Raw genomic sequence first — 25,341 nt, 5'->3', positions numbered from 1 at the left:
AGTCACTGAGGTTCTGTTTTGCATCAAGCTCATTTTTAGATGATCAAACAATAACTATTAACTCTGTAAATATCTTGGTGATGATCCAGCATGATCAAAATAATGAATACTGCCAGTATATTTGGTTACTCTAATAAAAATTTTAAGCATTAGAAGATGTTATAGGAGAGAAAAGACTTGTAAAATTTGGACTTTCAGAATAGAAGGAATGTAATTTTTAAACATCAAAACATTAAGAATCAAAGAAAAATATGTGAATTTCTATATTCTAAATGGAAATACCAGCTAGTTGCCAGTTCTTAATGCATTACAGATTTTGTAATTTGCAATTGCCCAGCTCATTTGGCTTTAAGTCACCTGGTAACCAATGGTCTCCTCAAAAGGGTTGCAAATTAAAATCTGTGAAGGAGGTGCCCTGTCAAAGTTGTGTGGTTATAGCCCTATGGGGGCATTTGTTCAATATCCTGGACATCATCTCAGATGGGAGCAGAAGGGCTATTCAGGATGTACAAGTTCCTGGTTCCTTCAGCATTGCCAAAGCTTCTTTCCTAAGTTGCTGTTGATAATTGAGTGGTGGTAGTGAATATTATGAGATAAAATAGAGTGGTATTAGAGGGGAAAGATGTAAGAGAGGACTGTGTGGCAGCAGTAGAATTCTAAGCCAGGGTAGTGGGGAAAACTAAGAGACATGTTTTATGACTGGTAGAGAAAATGATACCTGTGAAGCTGTCTTTGATAGTCCTTGGATGGTAGGTAGAGAAGCCTCATTTGCCATCGACATCTCATAAAGAAATGTCAATCAGACAACAAACTTTTAAGTATTTACTTTGTGCCAGATACTATAGTAAATGTTAGAAACACAAAAGCAGTTTTTGCTCTAAAGAGAAAATGAGCTGGTCACTTGGTAAGATCAGACAAGGGACTATAGGCAAATAGCTAGAGTACAAGCTTATTACTGGAGGATAAGAGTTGTACAAGATACGTGTCATAGAGGGATTATGATATGCATCACTGAAGGGAACATTTAAATAGACAAGGTCACAAAGTAATTTGAGTGTCAAAATAAATTATATAATTTGTGATAGGACAATGGTCAAAGTAGAATCATCCAATCTATAGTCTGGTATAAAAATGAATAAATGAAAAATGAATAAAAAAGCAGTTGTGGATAGGGCAAGTAGCAAAGTATAGGGTCATGCAATGTGTAAATAATTTAATAGTGCTTATGTTCAGGGTTTTCTGAGTGAATAACCTCCATGTCCAATACTGGTTAAAAGCAATCAATGTGACTTTTCCTCCTACGAGACGTAAAGCAGCTATTGTACATCTTTTAGTTTAATGGAACTGGGGGTTTGAGGAAGAGAAAGATACTTATCCTAGTTCCCATAGCATGTCTGAAAGTAAGTCTTAAATTTCTCTGATTCTGATTTAGGGTTAGGCACTGGACATGTGATCTGATAAACTTTTGGGTAAGGAAATTTTCTTTACCCATTCAGGTTGGCACCTTCTTTGCAACTTATAGTCTAAAAAAATAGCAATTTAAAATATGTGACATACCTACTCAATGTAAGTTAAATTGAATTGAATAGGCTAGTGGTAGCCATTGGGATCTAGCCTCTGGAAAGCTCTGCCGGCTCATTTTGAAAGCAAAGATCTGGTTCCTACCAAGTAGTTTTTTCATCGCATACCTTTCACAAGTACAGTGTTGGCAAAGGATGCCTTTAGGATGAATTTCTTAATTTGGGGGATGCTTGAGAATATGACAGAAAGGGGCATGTTATTTAAATCTGAATAAGGGGAAAATAATTAAATCCCAGTCACATTAAGTTACATCTTAGAAAGTATCAATGACAGTTTACAGTATTAAAAAGCCATGATCCATTTTTTCCAAGCCAAAAATGGAATGTTTGCAACATCACTAACAAAGAACGTAATTGGTATTCTTGTAAGGTGATGAAAGTTGGAAAATATGACTCTTGTATTTCTCAGATCTAGTAACAATAGCTCATTAGAATACATCCAACATGTAGGAAAATGATACAATAAAGCCATTCTCAGGCAGAGAATACAAATATTACAAACTAAGCGATGTGTCCAAATCTATTTTCAAACTCACTATACTACAGGATTGAGTTGCAAAAATTACAGTTGTAATATGGTTATGTAGGTTGAGCTGAGTGATTCTCTTCTCTAGAGGAAAAAAGAACACCAAACAAGTGACCTTTTGTGTTTCCCAGAAGGATAACAGCATATGGATACCTTTAAATAACACTCTAATTAGGAGTCAGTTTGACATGACAGAAGCAGAATCCAGAACTAATGAAATTGGTGGGAAATGTTATTATTATCCATTTCCAAAGGGCAGTTTAGCAATATCAGTATTTTAAACTCGAAAATTTTACTAACACCCAATATGGGCTTAAACACTATGTAACAACTTTGTTTATGGTGTAAGAAACACTATGGCAGAATGGATAGAGTGCTGCTAGTCTTGGAACCAGCAAGACCTGGATTCAGATTCTGCTTCTGACACAAGTAGTGTGACCACGGGTAGCTGAACCCTGGCAGCTATAAGACCACAAATTATGGGTGGACTGGAATCTGCATTAGGGGAGGAATTTCCTTCAAGAACAAAAACACAGATGTGTTTTTGATGTATTGATGCTTGATGTATTGACATTTAGTGCTTAAAGTTGATGACAAAATCTTCCCTTGAAGCTCAGCTCAGGCCCCACTTCCTCTGCAAAACCTTTCCTGGGGTCTCCAGCTGTAAGTATTCTTTAATTTTTTTGAATTTCCTTTTATTTACTCATGTGTCTGCTCATTTCATAGAATTATAGCATCATAAATATAGAGCTGGAAGAGATATTGGAAGCCATCTAGTCCAACCCCCTCATTTTCTAGATGAAGAAATTGAGGCCTGGAGAGGTTAACTGACTTGCCTAAGGTCACACAACTAGTTAGTGGCACTAGGGGTGTATGGGATATTCAGAGAAGACTAGCACCTCTGGTGTGAGGGCTTGTCGAGCCCTTTTCAGGGCTACACATACACTTTTGGTATTCACCTTTCACTCAACTCTCACCTGTGGCTCTGAGAAGCTGTAGCATGTGCAGCAGCCTCACCCTGGTAAAACAGTTTTGGCAGATGGGCTAAACCAAGTTGAGGGTAACTGACAGGCCTCAGACTCACTGATGAGCTAGGGGGTGTCTATCCCAAGCATGTGAAGACTTTTCCAGGAATGGGCAGATGAAAACGATTTGTTCCAATGGCCATGAAGGCAGCTGAAGCAGGTGCCGTGGAGCCCTTAGAACTTGATTAGACATCGAAGATGCCAAGTTCATCCCCTGTATCTCAGGTAATCACCAATTGCCTTGACTTTGGTTCTGCTGCTGGACTTCGATGACTCTGGATGAGAGAACAAGACTGTAGACTTTGTTCAACTTTGTGTCACTTAAATCCGATTCGTGATCAAGTCAATACATCACCCTGTGATGTCATTGGTTCTCTTCAAAAACAAAGGACAAACAACAACGACAATTAGTGACAGAGGTAAGATTTGAAACGAGATATCTGACTCCAAATCCATTGCTCTTTTCATGTGCCACATTGCTGACTTGTATCCTTCCAGCAGAAAGTAAGCTCCTTGAGGGCAGGGACTGTTTGATTTTTGTCTTTGGATCTCCAGCATCTAGCATATTGCCTAGAACATACTAGGGGGTAAATAAATATTGAATTATTGAAGACATTTAATTTTTAAACTTGATTCACCTCACCTGCCAAATTGAGATAATAACTTGGTGGTGTTGGGAGGCTTTCTTTGTTAACAGTTGATGAGTCCGTAGAAATAGAGAGTGCCAGGCCTGGAGTATGGAAGACTCATTTTCCTGAATTCAAATTTGGACTCAGACATTTACTAACTTTGTGAACCTGGGCAAGTCACTTAATCCTATTTGCCTCACTTTCTTCAACTATAAAATGAGCAGGAGAAGGAAATGGCAAGCCACTCTAGTACCCTTACCCCAAATGGGTCACAAAGAATTAGATACAATTGAAAAATGACTATAAATATATGTATATATATATATATCCATGTATTCACATATAAGTATATATGTGTATATATATATATATTTAATTAGATCATTGAATATATCTAACATGTTCTGCTATTCATCCTTAATTTGACTCCATGATCCCATATCCTAAGGGATCCATATTCTTTGCTTCAAAAACACAGATGCATGAAGCCAATGACACTTGTGAATTCAGCCAGAACCAGATTAAAATGTAATTGGGAGATACTTAACAAAATAAACAAAAATACAATAAAACATAGTTTTATATTTTAAAACTAAGTCAACAGAGATCCTAATTTATGGTATAGTTTCTATTTGAGTTAGACACTACTATCTTAACACAAGAATTCTGTCCAGACACTTAACTGCTAGAAAGTTAACTTTTTAAAAGAATGGACTCTTCTATTCTAATTTGAGATGTCTGAGGAAAGGAAATAGTCACTAATTTTTTTTAAAAACAGAATCAGCACATACAAATTACTCTGGCAATTACCTAAAATGTAATTATTTTTAAGAGAAGACAGAAAAAACTGGAAAGGGACTGCATTGTTCCAAAGTTAGGCCTTTTCTGACAATTGTGTTTTCATGTTACTCATGACTCATGTAATGTCAATATTAGTTAACAGATGGGCAAACATTGTCTATATAGTTCCCAAACAACTCTTTTATGGTAGGAGCAGTCTTTGAACAATGTATTTCACAGGACAATATTGAATTGATATCTATTTTGAGAAGCACATTGACTGTTGTTTTCAGAGAAATAACTTTAGAATTACTGTTAGTCTTTTTACTCCTGGTTCCTAGTACTTGCTTCTAGTCTGCATAAAGTCTTTCCTCATTCCTCCAACTGCTAATGCCCTTCAAACTACCTTGTATTTATTTTACTCTCTATATATTTAATTATGTGCATATTCGCACTATTGAAAGGATGTGAGAACAGGCTCTGGTTCATATTTTTTTGGTATTCCCAGTGCTTGGCACATAGCAGGTGTTTAACAAAGGCTTGTGGATTGATTGGTTGATTGATTCCAGGCCTTACAATTAATTACTATGAAAGGCTCTTCAAAAATCACTGGATCTAGTGACTTTGGGCAGAATAATGTTTATACTCTCCAAGGAGGAGCCCAATAACAACTCATATTTATACAATGATTTTTTCCCCCAAAGAATTAACTTTACAATGTTGTAAGATAGTAGTGCAAAGAAATCTAGAGAGTCAGTTCTGTTCCTGAAGATTTCCAAACCTCCCTGTGGTAGCCCGTTTAAATGTCTACCATCTTGAATATAAAGTTATTCATCTCCAGTCGAAAATATTTCTTTTGCTTCACACTTCTGGGACATGTAGAATAAATGAGCATCATCTCCCTCACAAAACAAAACACCTGTCCTGAACTTGAAGATACACTTCTCTTTTTTAGGCAACTTTTTTTAAAGCAACCTTTTCCCACAATGTTTATTTTTTGTCCCTTTAATCATCACTTTTGTTCTTTTCTATTACTTATACCACATGGTGAACAAAAGACACAATATACTCTAATAGGACCTAAATGATCCTAACGGAAGCAATGGTAGGACTAGGTTCTTCTGTATGACTTTTAGAGTCCTTCACAATCTGGCCCCAACCTACTGTTCCAGTTTCATTGTCTATTGTGTCTTTTCCTGAACTTTCCCATCTAGCCAAACTGACTTTCTTGATATTTCTCCCACATGAAACTCCATTTCCTATCTCTATGACTTTGTACTGGCTGTCACCCATCCTAGAAGGCACTCTCTCATCACCTCTTCCTCCTAGAATCCTATCATGTTCTTCCATTCTTCCTTCCTCCCTCCCTCCCTCCCTTTCTTCCTTCCTTCCTTCCTCTCTCCCTTCCTTCATGACTCAGCTCAAGCACCACCTGTTACATAAAACCTTTTGTGATCAGGAGTGAACCTGATTCCTCCCTCCCTAACTACTTTGCTTTAAATCTGTATTATATATGTACATATCTAGCTCTTTGAGACCAGGGTGCTTTTCATGCCAGAGGGCTAGTGCCTAGCATAGAATGGATCCTTTAAAAATGTTTCATGATTGATTGATGATTTCCCAGCCCTTGCATATGAGACTTCTAATATATTGCAGTATCTTTTTTTCCCCTTAGGTACATTGATTTTCTTTCATTGTGGTCTTAAATTCAGCTTATGAACTATGCTTCAAGATCCTCTTATATACTTGTGCTAGTGGTGTTGACACATTTTTCTTCGGGGAATTTGGGATCCAGTAGGCTCAGTCATTGTTTTACGTTTGACTTTTCTGTTTTAACTGCTAAGCTACAAGGAAGTGAAGGATCCAGCCAACTTAGCAGTGCACAAAACAAGTCCCCAGGAATCAGACAAAACAAACAGACAACAACAACAGCAGCAAAACCAAAACCCACTGGGAATTTCTGATAAACTATTTGGATAAGCTATTAAATGGATGAAAACCACTGGATAATCTACCTTTTAAAACTGTAAGCCTGGTCTTAGAGATAAAATTATTTTGTTAGGTTATAAAATTATAAAGGAGGCCCTTAGAGCTTTCTTGGAATTCCCCACCTCTGGCAGAAGGCAAGTCTGTACTCTCTTGTTTTTGAAGATAAATCAAATCTAATTTCATAGGTGAAATCAAAATATAGAAGAGCATGCTTGAGATTACTACAAGTTTTCCTCAGTAGTGCAGTCCTTTCATTTTGTTGTTATATAGGAAGATGACTTAAAAAAAAAACTAGGGGAAGTGTTCTGTCCCTTTTTTTACATGTTGTGTCTTTCTCATATAACATTTTTTATTAATGAACATGGCACATGGCATGAATGTGACATTTAATAGTTTTGAATATGTTGACACTGTGCTGGACACACCTCTGGGGCCTGAATTTTGCCTAGATCACCTTCCCCTCCCCCATGTTAGAACTCAAATTACAGGGCGAATTTTTTTTTTTCAGATATTAAAGTTGTTGGATATTGGAGTGCCCCTTGGGGTTAGGCCATTCTATTCGATTTTGGCCCATCCGGTTTAGCCTTTTAAATTTCAACTATTTAACTAGAAATTGGGCTTGGTCTAGCTAGCTTAGTTTTTTTTTTAATAGGATGGTTATCTTGGCGGGGGTGGGGGAAGGTTTCTGAAATGGCTTGTTTACGGGAGGCTCTGCCCCTAGTGCTATGCCTCGGCAGGAGGCGGATGCTCCCTGTGGCTGAGAGGCCAGGGCCGTGGCACCACCCAACTGGGCTTCCCCCACGCCCTTGCCATCCCCGTTCCCTGGCAACCCCAGGGAAGGCTATCTTCCATTAGGAGGCCCCGCAGCTCTACTTGGAACCAAAGCTCAACTGGGCAGGGAGGCTGCAGCTGACTGCCTCTTCTCGGCCCCCCAGTTCCCACACCACCTGCTCCCCTCTCGCAGCGTAGCACCTTCTCTAAAAGACAGCTCTCGAAGCTCTCTCGTCCTCTCCCACGAAGCCAGCTCCGCCAACCTTCCCCGTCTCCTGTGCCAGCTCCGCGCGGCGCCAGCGCAGGGCCCGTTCCTTCCTTCCCTCCCTCCTTCCTTCTCATCCTCGCTCCCTCCCTCCCTCTCCCGAACCCTCCCTCCGTTGCGTGACGGAGGCGACCAGCGCTGTCAGCCTGGCAATCCCGGGGAAAGCGGCAGCGGCTGGAGCAAAAACAGCAGTAGTGAGCAGAGGCCAGGTGGGGTGCGCACAGCTGAGAGGGGAGAAGACCAAAGGCTCGCCGGCTCGCCAGCTCCGCCCCGCTCCCTGCCGGCCGGCCGGTTGCAGAATTGCTCCTGGGCGGCGCGAGGTATCTGGATCCTCCACCCTCTCGGGAGGTTTCTCCGCTTGCTCCCCAGCCCGGAGCTAGAGATGCAGCAGCTGGACCCGGCTGCGGCGCTCAGGAGAAGCGGGAGGCTGCCTGCCCGGGCTCCCAGGCGCAGGAGCTCGCCGTGCTGGAGCTCCGCTTGGTTCTGCTGCTGGGCGCTCGCCGCCAGCTGCCGGGTGGCTTGGGCTGTTGACCTAGCCGCCGCCTCCAGTCTCCCGTTACCTCCTTGCCAAGAGGTGAGCAGCGCCTGCTCTCGCCGCTTAGCGCGTCCTTTATCTGGAGAGTTTGTGTGTGAGTGTATGTATTTATATGTGTGTGTTTTCCCTGGCTTGTTCCCACCCTCTATTCCTGCCTTGTAAGATCAGGGGTTTTGTCCGTTGTTGGGTTAAGCTCATCCTCTAGGCTGGCCACTGGGAGAGTGGCTTATAATAATATTGATGTTTGTTTGTGTGTTGGGGGGTGGGAGGAGGTTAATGATTTTTAAAATGTGCACGTGCGTGTTTTGGGGGCTCTGAGGGAGTCTGCAGTCCTCTCCCTCTCTCACTTATTCCAGGGGTTGGGGACCATGGGTCAAAGGAGGGAATTTTGTACCGGAGGAGATGGGGAAATCCCTCTACTAGTGGGATTTGGGGTACCAGCTTCTCTTAGTTCTCTCTAGATCCTTGCATGCAGAGAACCCTTGCCTTTGCTTATTCCCACCACTCACTCTCCCTTTCCTACTCCTCCTCACCACGCCTCCTCCTACGGGTTAAGCAGACTTGTTTAAGCAGATCTTTGGTGTTTATTGGGATTCTGATAAATGTGGAAGGTGAATAGAGAGAGAAGTGTGTGTGTGTGTGTGTGTGTGTGTGTGTGTGTGTGTGTCGGGGGTGGGGGTGAGGGGAGCAGAGGGAATGGTGTTTGGAAGAATAGGAAAAGGCAGCTATAACATTTTGCTTTTGGGAATTGCTAAATGCCCTGGCTGAAGAGGTCAACACAGTATTCTATCTCTGTCTCTATCTACATGTGGATTTATTGTAATGGTGATGAGGGAAATCTTCTCTTATTATGGACACTAGACTTTGCTGTTCCAAGAAATTTTTTTTGGGGGGGGTGTCATTGACTACTTGTATTGGGTGTCTATTTTTTCTTTTTTTTAGGGTTCAGAGAATTCATAATGAAAATAAATGACAGGAAACAGAATTTCCCACTTTGAGAGGTGATGGCCGTGGAGATGTGGGCAGTGGGGATTCAGAAGAGCAAGCCTATTTTAGGATGCTTGTGATGAATTAGAGTGACAGGTCAATTAATGTGTAGGACAAAAACAGATGAGCTGATGGTCTTTCAGTGTAACAGGACCAGACCTATCCCCTGTCTATTGCTGTAACATTCACATTTTATTCTAGCTCTGATTAAGCAGGCATCTTGCTATGGACATCCTTGGACGCCCATCTGTCCCCTTCCCCCAGTCATTTATGATGAAGAGACAGCCACTCACTAATGCAAGGTATCAGAGTAGGCTGGGCTAGACTGAAGTGAATAGAAAAACAAATAACAGGAATGCCTATGAGCTCCCAGATGTACTTTAGTTGTGGAAATCTGTGGCAAATCTCAACAAGCAGCTGTGTTTAATTTGAATTTATCAAGATCATTAAAAAAATACACACACAACAAAAATAACCCCCCAAATCCCAATTATCATGTGCCTTATCTTTAATCTCTCCTCTCCAGCTTTCATTTTAATCATATCTAGAAAATAGTCCAGTCTTCCAGTTTCCCTACTAAAACTGCCTCTCCAAGGTTAAATGTTACATGAAAGAGAAAGCATGTTCAAAAAAATCCAAATGCATTATATGTCTTTATGTACATGTATACATATGTGCATACACACACATATTTATATTTTAAGCTTCTCAAACCTTAACTTTCTTCCTGTTATTGGAGACTGCTACAGGAAACAGACAGATAGAAATGAATGAAGGTCAGGGTAATGGCCCTGCAGGAGTTGTCGTGATGATGATGAATTAGTCACCACAACTTCAGCAATCTTATAGGTGAGAACACAGTCTGTACTGAGAGGAAAAGTAGATTAACTAAATCTGGTGCCAAAATTCAGAAGAAGGACCAGAAAAAGAAAGGTCAATTAGGAATCAAGGTTCAGGAAAGCTACACTCCTTGTTCTACTACTAACTAGTCTTAAATGTAGTGTTTTAATTTTCTTACTTTTTATTTAACAAAATAGGTGGGAAGATTAAATCATTGTAGTGTGTGTTTACAATTGTTTTTCTAGCCATGGTGATACACTCTGCTGGAAGGTGGCCAGAAGGTTGCCAAGGCTAACCCCTCTACATGCACAAGGGATTCCATTCTATCTTGTTTTCTCCAGCAGATTGCTGCCTTCTCATTCCTGGTCTCTTACTGTTCTTCAATACCTCTCTCTCTATAGGCTGCTTCCTTACTGCCTACAAACATGCCTATGTCTCCTCTGTCCTCAAAACCCCCTCAGTTAATCTGTCTATCCCTGCTAGCTATCATTTCATATTTCTCCTCCCTTTCATGGATAACCTCTTTGATATGGCTGTCTACAACAGGTGCCTTCACTTCCTTTCCTCTCACTCTCTTAATTTGCTGCAGTCTAGCTTCTGACCTCATCATTCAACTAGAACTTCTCTCTTCAACATTGTCAATGATCTCTTAATTGCCAGATCTAATGGCCTTTCTCAACTCTCATCCTTCTTGATCTCTCTGCAGTCATTGACATTGTCAGTCACTCTTTTCTCCTTGATATTCTCTTGGTTTTCATGATGCCACTCAATCCTGGATCTCCTCCTAAATGTTTGACTTCTCCTTCTGAGTCTCCCTTGTTAGATCTCCATTCAGCTCATTGTTACTGGCTGTGGGTATCCCTCAAGTCTCTGTCTTTGGCCCCTTTCTCTTCTCCCTTTTTACTATTTTGGTTTAGCTCTCATGGATTCAACGATCATTTCTATGCTAATGGTTCCCAGATTTACTTATCCAGCCCTAACCTTTCTTCTGATCTCCAGTCCTATAGCTCTAATTTCCTATTGGACATCTTGAACTGGATGTCCAGTAGAAATGTTAAGCTCAGTGTGTCCAACAGTGAACTCATATTTTCCCCCAAGCTCTCCCCCCTTCCTAATTTTCCTATTGTTGTTGAGTGTACATACCATCATTTCCCCAATCACTCAGGTTTTCAACCTAGGTAGCATCATCCTCAACTCCTCACTGTCTCATCCCCCTTCCCCCAACATCCATCCTAAAAGTTGTGAAGTCCTATCATTTCTAACTTCATAATATCTCTCATATATGCCCCTTTTCATCCTCTGACACCTTCCTGATCCAGACCTCCACCACCACAAACCTGAACTATTGCAAAAGCCTTCTAGTTGGTCATCTTACCTCAAGTCTCTCCCCATTCTAGTCCATCCTCTCTTCAGCTGTCAAAATCTCCCTATTCAATAAATGCCAATGACTTTTTATCACCTCCAGGATTAAGAGAAGGCAATAAACATTTACATAGTGCCTACTGTGTGCTAGGGACTGTGCTAACCATTGTCTCATTTAATCCCTACAATCACTCTCTGTTAGGTGTTTTATTATTCCCATTTTGCAGTTGAGGGAACTGAGGCAAACAGGTTAAGTAACTTGCACAGGATCACACAGCTAGTAAGTGTTTGAGGTTGTATTGCACTGGGGTCTTCCTGACTCTGGAACTAGCACTCTATCCATTGTGTCACCTATCTGCCAAATATTTGACGTTCAAATTCCTCCATAAATGGACTCCTTCTGCCATTCTTCTTATGACTTCTTCTCTCTTCCCCTTCCCTCCATCATACTGTGCAATCCAATAGCCTTCTTGTTATTCCCAACATAAGACACTATCTCCCAACTTCATGCATTTTCACTGGCTGTCCTCCATGTTTGGAATCCTCTCCCTCCTCATTTCTATCTCCTGGCCTTTTTGGCTTTCTCTGGGTCCCTGCTAAAATTCTGCCTTCTCTAAGAAGGCTTTCTTGGTCTTCCTTAATGCCAGTACCTTCCATCAAAGATTATTTTGAAGGTATCCCATATATAACTTGTTTATGCATGATTGTTTGCAAGTTGTCTTCCCCATCAAACTATGAATTTTTTAAAATCAGGGGCTTTTTTGCCTTTTTCTGTATCCTCAGTGCTTATCATAGTGCCTGGTACATATTAGATATTTAATAGATTATTATTTCCTGACCAACCATCCATGTTCTTTCACATGATCCTTGGTGCACAGTTGTAAAATGATTGAGTGACCAAGGGTTGACATTGGCTTTGGCACTGAGCAAAGTTGATTGAAACTTACAGAGCTTGAACCTTCAACTTTTGGTTCCTTAACATAATTTGACTAGTTTGTTGAGAATCTCAGATTAAATAAACCTAGTAAGTGTATAGATCTCTGACAATAGACTATTGGTGTGGCTTCATTGATTATTAGCTATGTGAACTTGCATTCTCTGATGTTTAGTGATCTGTAAAAGGAGAACAATGATATTTATGCTATCTACTCCACTGGGGTATTATATGGATCAGATGAGATAATGTATGTAAAATGAGGTATCACCTTAAAGGGCTATATAAATATGAATAGTTTTGTTTAGTGTCAAGTAAGGAACAGAGTGAATATAATAAGTATAGTAAACCAAATAAGAGAAGACATTATAATCAAGAGCAGTAAAGTTGGAAGTTACTGTTAATTCTCAATTATATGAGAAGAAAGGGAGCAAGGGTAAATTAAACCCAGGAACTGATAACCATACTATTAAATTTTGGCCCATAGTTTCTATCACCTTTTTTTTTTAAAGCAAATTTATTCTTTTTAAAAACAGTACTAATAAATTAGCCAAATGTGGCTATTGTTACTTGTTGAACTTCATAAGCTTTCCCTTCCTTTGACTCTCATATCTAGATCATGTATCTATTTTGACTTTATCTTGGTAAATGGTGTGAGATATTAGTCTATGCCCAATTTCTGCCGTATTGCTTTCCAGTTTTCCCAACAATTTTTACCAAATTAGGAATTCTTATCCCCAAAACTTGTCAAATACAAGGTTACTATATTCATTTGCTGCTGTAACTCATTATGAAGGTGTGGAGTAATAAGGGGGAGTAGGGAGATTGAAGAAGAGAAATGAAAGTTTTTGCAGTTCCTGCATCGAGTGGCCATAGCACAATTAAGAGTTGGTATGATTGGTTAGGATCTCTAAAAAAGAAACTAGGAAATGGCTTTTGGTTAGAAGCTGGAAAAAAGAAGACTGAGGTGAAGCTGGTTAACTATAGTTTCTTATACCTTGGGCAATGGAATAATATGAATCACTGACTATTTTGGAAAACTCAATTGGTGATTAAACCTATAAGATGAAAACAAAAGCACAAGCAGGAATGGAATGGCTGACAGTATAGAAGTCAGAGCCAAAGTAATATGAGCAGATGAAGGGCATGGTTGAACTTCAAGGGCTAGAAAAGACTTCAGTATCTAGTTTGTTAATGGTATAAAGTCTAGATAACAGTGCAGAATCAAAGCAGTAGATTTATCCTCTTTAGGCATCTGAAGTGAAGCCGATAAAACTCTGAAACCAATACAAAATTACAATTAACTATGTCTCCCATTATTTCAGTGTCCTAATGTATAAAATGTGGATTTTAAAATGTTATCTATTGATATTGTGAAGATAAAATGAAATAATATAAATAAGAGTAAAAAGTGTTATATAAATGTGAGACACTAAGCATAAAGTTGTGGTTCTGCATCAGTACAGTGGAGACAAAGGGTGATAGGCTAGTCTGAGATGGAATGGCACTCAGAAACATTCATTATGAGACTAAGCCAGAAAAAGAAAGTAGAAGAGAAAATTGATTGAGTTTGGGAGTTAGAGCAAGGCTGGAGGCTTTGGTCCAAATGGATGAGAGAAAAAGAATTAACTAAGTGGCCAATACATGCATTATTTAAGTTGGGAAGCCGTGATAAATCGTTAAAGATGCTTGCTAGTTACCTCTGTGCTTCCATTATAGGTGGTGTTATGCAACTGCAGGCTTTGGATATATATTAGTGGATAAGTATACAGATACTTTTGTAATTTTTTTCCAGTCAATAAACATTTTTAAATGCATATTATGTGCCAGGCACTGTAATAAATGCTGGGGATACAAAGAAACTCAAAAGACAGTCTCTGCTCTTAAAGATCTCACAGTTTAATGGGAGAGACAACATAAAATAACTAAACATCAACAAGCTATATACAGGATAAATTGGAAACAATCAACAGGGCAAAGGCACTAAGATTAAGGGAAATGAGAAAAGGTAGTAGATGTAGAAGATGTAGAAGGTAGGATTTTAGCTGGGACTTGAAGGAAGCTTGGGAAGCCAGTCCAAACAAAGTCAACTGGACATTTATTAAACACCTACCATGTGCCAGGCACTGTGCTAAATCCTGGGAGGCCAAGATGAGAAGGGAGGGCAGTCCAGCATAGGAGATAGTCGGTGAAAATTCTCAGAGTTGAAAAATAGAATGTCTTGTTCAAGGAAAAGCAAGGAGGCCAATGTCACTGGATTGAAGAGTATGTAGCAGAGTGTAAAGTGAAAGAAGACTGGAAAGGTAGTGGAGGCAGGGGTATGATAGGTTATGAAGGGCTTTGAAGGCCAAACAGAGCATTTTATATTTGGTCTTAGAGGTTTCTCTTTCTTTCCTGAGTCCTATATCCACTGACCTTATGTGTAAAGGCCTTCTTTGTATTCGTTTTTCTTTTAGCTCCAATAAATCAGAAGATTTTGATATAAAATAACCGCAGATTCTGCAAAGTCAAAAGGGATCTGGCAGGTAAAGAAATAGCCTTTTTTTGTGGGAAGATAGAAGAGTACTTTATATAGTTCTTTAAAAGCATTTTCTTCATAACCACTCTGTGAGGTAGAATGTATAAATGTTACTAATTTCCAATTTATAGATGAGGAAATTGAGACTCAGAGATGGTAAATAATCTGCCCAGGGTTATGTAGCTAATGAATTCTGTGCTGGGGTTCTGACCCAAGCTCCTTCTGAGTTCAAATCCATTATTTTTGCCATAATAGTATGCTGTCATACTGGGCCATGAGCTACTTAGAATAAAGAGAGCAAAGCTCCTGTTTTGGGGTAGTTAGCATAATAAAATGATTTCCCAGGCCAGCAGAGGTAGAATTTCCATTTGAGATTTGTCTATACTCTAAACCAAATTCTCATGCTTTAGGCAAATGTGAGCAAATGTGGTGATCACACCATCAATATTTACAAAAACTGAGTTGACACATCCGTGAAGTGTCATATTTGAGCATAGACGAAAATAGCACAGCACAGTGCAGAATCTCCAGTCTTCTTATTATGATGGGACACCCTTCAGGAGAGAGGCAGATCTTGTAATTTCTTATTCTTAGGAAGCTCCATCATGTTAGACACTTTTTGATTTTAAGAGACTATGGGTCCTTCTGTCTGGACCTCTGGACCTGATACCAATCCAGCATTTCAAGATCTAGTTAAAATCTCTCCTTCTAGGGGGCAGCTAGGTGGCATAATGGATAGAACACTAGCCCTGGAGTCAGGAGGACCTGAGTCAAATCCAGACTCAGACACTTACTAGTTGTGTGATCCTGGACAAGTCACTTAATTCCGATTGCCTCCCCTCCCCCCAAAAAAGTAAACTATTGCCTATCAATTGGGGAATGGCTGAACAAATTGTGGCATATGAATGTAATGGAATACTATTGTGTTATAAGAAATGATGAGCAGGCAGACTTCAAAGAAACCTGGAAAGACTTACATGAACTGATGCAGAATGAAATGAGCAGAACCAGGAGAACCTTGTACACAGTAACAGCCACATTGTGGGATGACTGACTTCGATAGACTTGACTCTTTCCAGCAATGCAAAAATCTAAGACAACTCCAAAAGACTCAAGATAGAAATTGCTATCCCAGAGAAAGAGTTATGGAATCTGAATGTAGATGGAAGCTTACTATTTGCTCTCCTTTTCCTTTGTTTGTTTTACTGCTCCATTCTCTTGGTTCCTCCCATTAGTTCTAATTGTTCTTTACATCATGACTAATGGGAAAGTATGCTCAACATGAATGTATAAGTAGAGCCTGTATCAGATTATATGTTGTCTTGGGAGTGGGGAAGAAGTGAGACAGGGAGAAAATTTAAAACTCAAAATCTTATGGAAGTGAATGTTGAAAACTAAAAATAAATAAATTATTAAAAAAAATCTCTTCTTCTTCTCACAACTTTTCCTTACCACAAAATGCCTTTCTTTTTGCCCTGTCGAAATTCCTGCACCACTTATCTATACTATACAATATGGCATTTGATTATATACTATTGTGTTGTTTCATATCATTGTCCTTTTTCCCTAATTAGAGTTTAAGTCTTCTTTACTTATTAGCTTGTAAACAAGCTCCTTGAGGCTAGGTAAAACACTTTCTTTTATATTCCCACAAGACTTGGCACATTCATTGTTTAATAAATATTTATTGTCTTGGCTTGGTCATAAGCTTAGTTAAAAGTATTTGGAATTATAGGAGATGCCAGAGGTAGAAAATTATTTTATATATTTTAAAAGACCTCCCTATTCCCATTAGTAGGGCAGCTAGGTGGAGTAGTGAATAGAGCACTGGATCTGGAGTCAGGATGATTTGAGTTCAAATCTGGCCTTAGACACTTTCAAACTGTGTGATTCTGGGCCAAGTCACTTACCTCTGTTTGCCTCAGTTTCCTCATCTGTAAAATAAGCTGGAGAAGGAAATGGCAAACCATTCCAGTATCTTTGCCAAAAAAACCCCAAAAAACCCAAATGGGGTTGTGAAGAGTTGGACATGACTGAAATTACTGAACAACAACAAAAATACCTATTAACAATCTACATTTTAGGTAGAAAATGCTTTTGTAGACTTTAAAAGACCTCCCTATGCCTATTAGTAATCTGAGAGAAATGAGCACTCTATTTGACATGATACTTTAGGAAGCAATGGTTGTCATAGATTTAAATATGGAAGTACTTCAGAAACTAGCTAATTCAAACTCCTCATTTTTATGTACTAGGAAACTGAGGCTTAGAGAGGTGAAATGACTTGCCCAACATCACAGATTCAGAGGTAGGTTTTGAACCCAGATTCTCTGAGTATGGGACTCCCCATCCCCAATTTTTTCTATGATAACATATTGCTTCCTTGCAGGATTACTAATAGTGAGCTGAGAATGGCTTGTTTCATTGAGGAAGTGAACCTATCTGAAACGTAGGAACATAAATTTTATGCTTTGCTCCATGGGGATGGGCCCTCTATAATGGGATATTAAAAATGACTGAGCAGTATAAAGTCCTGGATTCCAATACTTTTATTTATCTGGAAGGATCACTTATCAGAGATGCTCTAGAAGGGATTCATTCTTTGAGCATGGGTTGGAGTAGCTTGCTTATATGATCTTTCTCAGCTCTAAGATTCTATAACTATGTGAACATGATACTTTGCTTCAGTTGAGCTAGAGGAGAGAGTATTAATCAGAAGCTACTCAGCAGGTAGGATCCTTAACTTGTTATTACATATGGTTGGAAAGAGAAGTTGATAAGAGGTGGCAATTAGTGCTACTATTTAACTCTCTTTTTTACAATTGAAAACGAGTGGGATTTCCCTACAGAACTGTAAGATGAGGCAGTGATGAGTGCTATATGAACAGCTTCGGTGGAAAGGCTTCAGTTCCCAATAATCTGTGTACCTGTAAGCCTTAGGGGAAAGTCATTCTGGAATAGGGTGAGAAGAATTTGCATGAGAAAAGGCTTGTCTAGTAAAGACATGCCAAAAGCTTATTTTCCCCCCACTTTGAAGAAACTAGCATTTTTAAAAAAAGGATTTGGCAGAAAATAATCTAGAAGGGTAGTTTTGAAAAAAGGTAAGGGGTTGGGGTCTAGGTGGAGGCAATTTTTTTCTTTTGCTTGCATGTTGTTAAAGTTAATATAACAAACACCAGGGGCTGTTGGTAAAGAAAGTTGTACTACTTTGGTTATTGCATGCAAAAGAAGTGAATTTTAAGTATGGGAGGACATTTTAGTGAATCGCAAGCTCAATCTGATCCAACAGTGTAACACAACTGCTATGAAGTCTGAAAGATCTTAGGCTATATTAATAAAAACCAGAATATCTAGATGGAGAAGTCACAGTTGTGTTTTGTTCTTTCAAGGTCAGATGATGCCTAGAGTGTTATGTACTGTAAACCATTGCTTTCATTGATATATTTTGATTTTATATCACCATTTTCAAATATATTCCTCCTCACTCCCATATATAGCAAGCCATCCTTTGTAACAATAAAAAAGAGGAAAAAAAAGCAGCAATTGATATAGTCCAACCCATACTCAAAGAATGACTCTCCTTTACAGCATATCTGATGAGTAGTGTTATACAACAAATAAAAGCCCAGGAAATTTAGTATGTGCAAAGTTTTCCAACCAGAGTCCTTCACATGTAAAAAGAAGGGAGAGACATGAGTACCTTGTTTTAAAGTCAATATTGACACTCAGGCTCCTTGCTAGACACGGGGGATACAAAAAGATGCAAAAGATAGTTCCTGCCCTCAAGAAGCGTACAACATGCAAAAAAATATGTCCAAACCAAGCTATATACAAGATAAATAGGAAATAATTAACAGAGTGCAGGTCCTAGAATTAAGAGGGGTTGGGAAAGGCTTCCTGTAGAAAGAGGGATTTAGTTGAGACTTAAAGGAAGTTGGGAGAGGTCAATAGTTGAAGCAGAGGAGGGAGAACATTCTAGCATGGGAGGCAGCTAGAGAAAATGCCTAGAGCCAAGAGATGGAGTGTCTTGTTAGTAGAACCACCAGGAAGCCAGTGCACTGGATGGAAGAGTGTGTGAGGGAGTAAGGTAGAAGAAGACTGGAAAGGTAGGAGAGGGCTAGGTTTTAAAGGGCTTTGAATGCCAAAGAGAACATGTAGTCCTACTTTCAATTTTTACAGATGAGGAAATTGAAGCTTAAAGAGGTTAAGCATCTTGCCCTAGGTTACAAAGGCAGTAACTGACAGAAGCAAGATTTATATCCACATGCTTTAACTTGAGAAGCCAGTTCTTTTTCTACTGTGCCATAATTTCTTGATTATATGAATGTGAAGATTTAGTTTATGGTAGAAAATAATCTCTAAAAGTATGCCTGTTCCTTCTTATATTTTAGTGAGGACAACTTCAACTTCAGGACCTTCCTTAATAAAGATTTTCAAGAGATGAAAATGTAGGAATATTGGAAAAATCCAAATAAAAACAACTCAGATACTACCATTAACTTACCAACTTGGTAAATTTAGCTAATATTCTAATACTTCAAATTAAAGCATTGGAAATTGAATAGCTAATACAAAGATTTCTAAAAGTAGTATAAGTCACTGCTGATGAGACTGTGGAGAAGCAGGCACACTATTACAATGGTGGAGTATAAATGTGGCTTGAAAGAGTGGAATACTTATGTTCTTTGGAACAGTGATCTTACTCCTTTGGTAACACCCTAAGGATGTAATTGACAGGAAAAAATCAATTGATACAAAATATTTATAGCAGAATTATTTCTAATATCCAATGTCTATAATCACTCTGTGAGGCCAATGATTGGAGAATGGCTGAAGAAGTTGTGGCATGTGAATATAATAGAATATTGTTGTGGCATAAGAAAAACACAAAAGTGAAGAATACTTAGAAATACGTCAAAACATATGACACGACATGGACAAAGCAGAATGAAAACAATATGCATGTTGACTATAATTATGTTAATATCAATGACAACAAATTTCAGAAAAGTTCACAGAAGAAAGAGTTCAGCAAGGAACATAGAATCAAATAATATTTTGTGACTATATTGTTAAAGTTAATATATCATGAATAAGTAAACTATGGCTAATGGAAGTAAATTCTTATTTATGTATTTGAATATTAAATTTAGAATAAAAAGGCATACAAGTTATTAATTGATGTCTGCCTGCTTGCCTTTGAAAAATTACATCTTTACACTGTCTGTATTTTTTCCAATTATTTTACAATCTTCTCCTCTTTGAGGAAATGTAAATAAATACCTCACTACCTTTTAAATATACCATGTCCAAAATGGAATTCTTCTTCTATGTATCTGGTGAAGCAGCAACAATTACTCACACATATGTAACCCTTAAAATTTGCCAAGTAACTTATCTCATTTGATACTCACAATAACTATTATTAATATTAATATATTATGTTATATATAATATAATAAATGATATTATGCTCATTTCTAGGAAAATGAGGCTCAGAGAGGTTAGTTGACTTGCCTAGGGTCACATAGCTAGCAAGTTGGTAAGGCAAGAGTCAAACCCTGGTCCTCTTCACTCCAAGGCTAGCACATTATTCACTATGCCACGCCTTTTCTTTTATAGCTGGTCTTCTTGACTTCATTACTTGAGTATCATTTCAAGTTCCTCAAATGGCCTCTCAAATGATAAGGTTATGGAGTCTAACGGTTATGTTATTACCGTCATCAATGATCAGAATAGACTGTCACAGAAATGCTGGTGAATCTCTTCAATTTCATGACTACTTGTCTTTCCAGTTACGTGTATAAATGCACTTGGGATGAGTTACCTCTCTTGGCATTTTTCTTTTTCTAATCCTAGCACCTTGCACACAAGTCTTTGAATGTTTGTTGTGTCTGATGCCAAGTCTTCTACATACTCTTCCCCTCTGCAGCTTTTCACAGTTTTGTGAAGTAGTGCTATTCATAATCTCCAGTTGTCTTACTCCATAGTCTTTTGCATAGTCTAATGTCTCTCCACTTGGCAAAGAAATTGTTTGTTGGCCAAGGTAGTTCTAAGGCTCTTTTGACCTCTTCATGGTGACATTTATTATGCTTAAATTTCTCTGAGAAATGGTGATAATCAGAGTCACTTTTTCCTTCCTTAGCTCATTTTACAAATGAGAAAACAGAGGTAAGTGACTTTCCCAAGGTCATACAGCTACTAAGTGTCTGAGGCCAGATTTGAGCTCAGCAAGATAAGTCTTCCTGAAGGCCCTGATGCTCTATCCACTGAGTCACTAGTTGTTCCTACACCATGCTGGTCAGTATCAAAAGCAGAGTATGAAACCAGGCCTTTCTGATGCCAAGTTTAGCATTCTAACCATTATGCTATGCTGCCTCTTCATTTAGGCTACCAGCAGTTACATTAATGTTAATAGATGATCTTAAAAACTGTGTTATTCCTAGGACCCTCTCTTCTCTTTGTTTCCTTGTCTACTACAATTACTGCAGAAGTGATAAAGAGGCCATGAGACTTAAGGCCATTTTTTATTTCATCTGTTTCATGGATCATTTTGGCCAAAGACTTTATCATCCAGTGATGCTTCTGATTTTGAAGCTCAGTGCATTTAGATAGGTTGGTCAATGGACAGCAGATAGAGACTGCTGCTAGGATCATACTCAAAGCTTTTACAGCCTAGTACAGTTGACCAGACCTTGTGCTCTGCTGACTAATCTTACAGTTTCACATTCCAGGGTCACTCTGCCCAGAATTGGAGTAGAACTTCTGTGGAGACAATAGTAACAAAAATATCAGCTCATATTTACATAGCACTTTAAAGTTTAAAAAGCATACAACTGTAGTTGTATGAATTCAATGGAGAAAAATATTTGCATGCTTATTTTTGCATTTATTTTAGAAATTCTAAAAATAATTATTTTAAAGATTTAATAAAGAAACCCTTTGAGAAAGATAATAATAATAGCTCAAACTTACATAAGGATGTAATGTTCATAAAATACTTCATATACATTATTCTATGTAAGCCTTGCACCAACTCTATGAGATAAGTACCACTTTATAGATAAGGAAACTGAGGCTCAGAGAAGTTATGTGACTTGCCCAGGGCCACACAGCCCTCAAGTATCGACAGCATAATTCAAACCATTGTCTTTTTGACGCCAAATCCAGTGCTTCACCTACTATTTCAACTCTAGTTATGTGAATTCAATGAAGAAAAGTATTTGCAAAAAATATTTGCAAAATTTTTGAATTTATTTCAGCAGCTCTAAAAAGAATGATCTTACAGGTTTTTTAAAAAAGCAAACCTTTTCTTATTGAGATGCTATAAGATGGAGTGGTCTGTTTCCCCAGTTGCTAAGTTCTCTATTATTGGAAATGTTTAAGCAGAGACTGGATGATCATCTGTGAGGAGAATTAGAGAAAAGGCCTTTTTTGGGTGAGTGATTGGACTAGATACTCCTTCAGGCACTTTGGAAGGGTTAAGATGCCATATATGTCTCTTTTACAATTAGAATTCTTTGGAGAGTTGAAATGACTATCCATGATCACACACTACCATAGGAAAATAACTGATTAAGTAATACTAGATTTTTATTTATCCTTTAATTTGTTATTCTCTGGTCTTTTACTCCTTGATCCAAGCATAGTCTGAAACTTGGCTTAAGGTCAATCCATAGTTTCTGTGTATTCCGTACTAGTCACTATTTCCTTAGACATTGCTCCTGAATAGGAAATATTGTACCAAGGCCAGCCAATCATTCCTTTAAGGGCTGGTGAAGTAAGTACAAGGGATAGCTATGTGATGAAGCGGATAGAGTGCTGGGCCTGGAATCAGGAAGATCTGAGTTCAAATTTGACATCAGACACTTACTAGCTGTGTGACCCTAGGCAAGTCAATTAACGCTGTTTGTCTCAGTTTCTTCATCTGTAAAATGAGCTGGAATAGGTGGAAAATCACTCCAGTATCTTTGCCAAGAAAAGGGGTCATGAAGAGTCAGATGTGACCCAAATGACTGAATAACAATGAAGTAAGCACATAGATATGTAACACTTTTCTCCATTGAATGACTGTAACTAGAGCATAAGCATAAAATGGTGTTCTCTGGCTATCTGACCCACTCTCCTCATTTTACCAATGAGGCAACCGAAGCCCAGAGATGTTAAGTAACTGGTCTGGTGTTTAATGGGACTTTCTAAATTCAGAAGCTGACCACTTAGAATACAGGTTGTACTTGACAGGCAACTTGTAGTTTGAGAATCCTTATAAGCAAGGATAGCAAAATCTAGAGTATACTAAGATTGTTTGGGACAAAATAACAATCCTTATGGAAGCTGGGGTTTATTGGTTTCACATTTCTTTGCATTTGCCATCTTGTAGATCTGCAGAAAGATGTTGGGTAGATTTTTTTTTCAGGGCTATAAGCTACCATCATAGCAAGAACTCTATTGTCCCTATGATAACCTTCTTCAAGGCAGAGGTGCCAGCTAGTGAGAACTCTTTCCTTTGGCAGCAGTTTAGAATGTAGATATTTCAGTCTGTCTTCCCTCCCAGTCAGAGAAGTAATGGTGCTTTCTGTACTCAACCGTCATCTCTAGGTTACTGAGGCATTTGTTCTTCAGTTTGTTGGTCACCCAGGCTAGTGGTTTTGCTCCTGCTACATCCATGTCAATGAGAATGTCTTTCAGAGAGTAGGCAGGAAAAAAGAAGTGACCAGAACTCGAGTCCCCACGTCTGGTTAGTAGTACTGGTCATCTGCTCAGGATTTTGAATAATTGAGTCTTTTTGGTGGAATTTGAAACATCTCTGGTACCTATTAATTTTTTGTAAACCTTTAAGAGTCTTAATAAATGTCATCTATTACCATTATTAGTGCAGTGGATAGAGTGCCAGGCCTGGAAGGAGTCAGGAAGAATGAGTCAGGAAGACTCATTTTCCTGAGCTTAAATCTGACCTCAGACACTAACTAGCTGTGTGACCCTGGGCAAGTCTCTTAACCCTCTTTGCCTCAGTTTCCTCATCTATAAAATGAACTGGGGAAAGAAATGGCAAACCATTCCATTTTCTTTGCCAAGAAAACCCCAAATGGAGTCATGAAGAGTTGGATATGATTGAAAGACAAATGAACAACATTATCATTATTAGCATATGTAGTTAAGCATTGATTACACTGTAGATACACATATGAGGAGCATAGTTTTAGAGGCACAAGGGAGCTTAGGAGCCAGAAGAGACCTTAGAGGTCATCTGGTTCAACCTCCTCATTGTGCAGGTGATGAAACTGAGGCAAAGTGACTTGCTCAAAATCATACTGGTAGTATCAGAGGTGGGATTTGAATCCAGGTCCTTTGATTCCAAATCCAGAACTCCTTTCCCTTTACCATGATGCTCCTAGAATTGTACTCCTAGAAAGCACAACAGGACAGACAAATTTATTGAACTATCATTATAGGAAAGTCAGCTTGGCTGACCTGCTTGCATTTAAAGCAGAGCAAGATTTGATGAAATATGGTTATGTTGATGAGGTTAGTAGTGTTTCTACCATTCCCTGGGCTCTAATATATATTTTAAAAAATCCATTCTACTAGGAGAATCCTAGGAGGAAGAGACACAAGCAGGGGAATGCAGATCATGAAACTCATCCTGGAGGCCCAGAGGCCATGATTCTTGAGCTAAGCCTGGAAGGAAGCTAGGTGTTGTTTCAGGAGGAAGAGGTGAAGAGGGAGTGTATCACAACTATAGGGCCCAGACTTATGCAAAGGCCCAGAAGGAGGAGATGACACATCAAATTCAAGAAGTAAAAATTGAGATTGTCACCTTGAAGAGGGAAGTCGTTGGAAGCAGTCAGTCCAACAAAAAGGTGATTGCAAGTAGCCTAGGTGAAAGATGATGAGGGACTGAGCTAGGAGAGAAGTGATATGAGTGGAGAAAAGGGGACAGACATGAAAGATGGAGAAGTAAAACTGATGAGTTGACCTAAACGATTGCTTCTATGACTGTGGTTGAATAGTCCTATGGAGGATTCGTTTATTACATGACTTCATTTACTATAGTCTTGCTAGGACAAGGAAAGTTGCATTTATTGTCTGTGATTCAGGAAAAACGGTAACAACCAACTCCAACCACTTAGTTTCACATACTTGGTGAAGGAAATGAATGAAGGCAGCTTAGTGCCTTAAGGCCCAAATTTAATTCTGTGAATTAATGTGGAACAAAACCAGGACACAAGAAGGAGGACAGTTAGCTGTTCCTATTAGTAGAGAGAGTATAGACTGTTCTTTAACTTAAAGGATAGTGAATTTCCTGGCATCTTTTTTCTATTTCACAGGATTATAGATTTAAGGGTGAGAGGGACCTCAGAGGTCATCTAATGCAACCCCCTAATTTTACAGATGAGGAAACTGAGGCCTGGAAAAGCCCAAGTGACTTGTTTAGGTCATCATGATACACGCAAGCATCAGAGGCAGAATTTGAACCCAGGTCCTTTGGGAGGCTGCCTGATAAATTGGATAGGGCACTAGACTTGGAATCACAAGAGGCTTGGGTTCAAATGCTGCCTCAGGTACTTAATTGCTATGCGACCCTGGGCAAGTCACTTAC

General features: G+C 38.9%; 1 protein-coding gene across 1 annotated transcript in view; it reads left to right on the top strand.

Moving 5' to 3' along the window:
- Nucleotides 1–8,039: 8,039 nt before the first annotated feature.
- KIAA1324L (KIAA1324 like) overlaps nt 8,040–25,341 on the top strand; it is a 196,020-nt gene continuing 178,718 nt past the window's right edge. The window contains exon 1 of the mRNA XM_027838883.1: nt 8,040–8,139. The gene's annotated coding sequence lies outside the window, so the exon portion shown is untranslated. The remainder of the gene's footprint in view (nt 8,140–25,341) is intronic.

Source organism: Vombatus ursinus, unplaced genomic scaffold (assembly GCF_900497805.2).
Source record: "Vombatus ursinus unplaced genomic scaffold, bare-nosed wombat genome assembly UNPS02014830.1, whole genome shotgun sequence".
Lineage (NCBI taxonomy): Eukaryota > Metazoa > Chordata > Mammalia > Diprotodontia > Vombatidae > Vombatus > Vombatus ursinus.
This window is presented reverse-complemented; position numbering and strand designations above follow the sequence as displayed.